The sequence below is a fragment of the Mustela putorius genome, unplaced genomic scaffold, assembly GCF_011764305.1.
Source record: "Mustela putorius furo isolate JIRA1106 unplaced genomic scaffold, ASM1176430v1.1 tig00537227_pilon_pilon_pilon, whole genome shotgun sequence".
Taxonomy (NCBI): Eukaryota; Metazoa; Chordata; class Mammalia; order Carnivora; family Mustelidae; genus Mustela; species Mustela putorius.
The window spans coordinates 8,857,501-8,857,765 of NW_025422368.1; positions in this window are offsets into that span (position 1 = coordinate 8,857,501).

A 265-nucleotide genomic window follows, 5' to 3' on the forward strand; every position below is an offset into this window, starting at 1 on the left:
CTCAGTTTGCTTCCACATTTTAGCTATTGTGAATAATACTGATAAGAATACGGGTGAATAAATTTCTCTCCAAGACCGTGCCTTCAAATGTTGGGGTATATACCCAAAAATGGGCTTTAAAGGATTAAACAGAAATTCTATTTTTAATTTTTTGAGGAATTGCCATATTGTTTTCCACAGCAGCTGTTTCATTTTATGTTCCCACCAACAGTGCACAAGGGTTCCAATTTGTCCAAACCCTGGCCAACACTTGTTAATTTCTGGG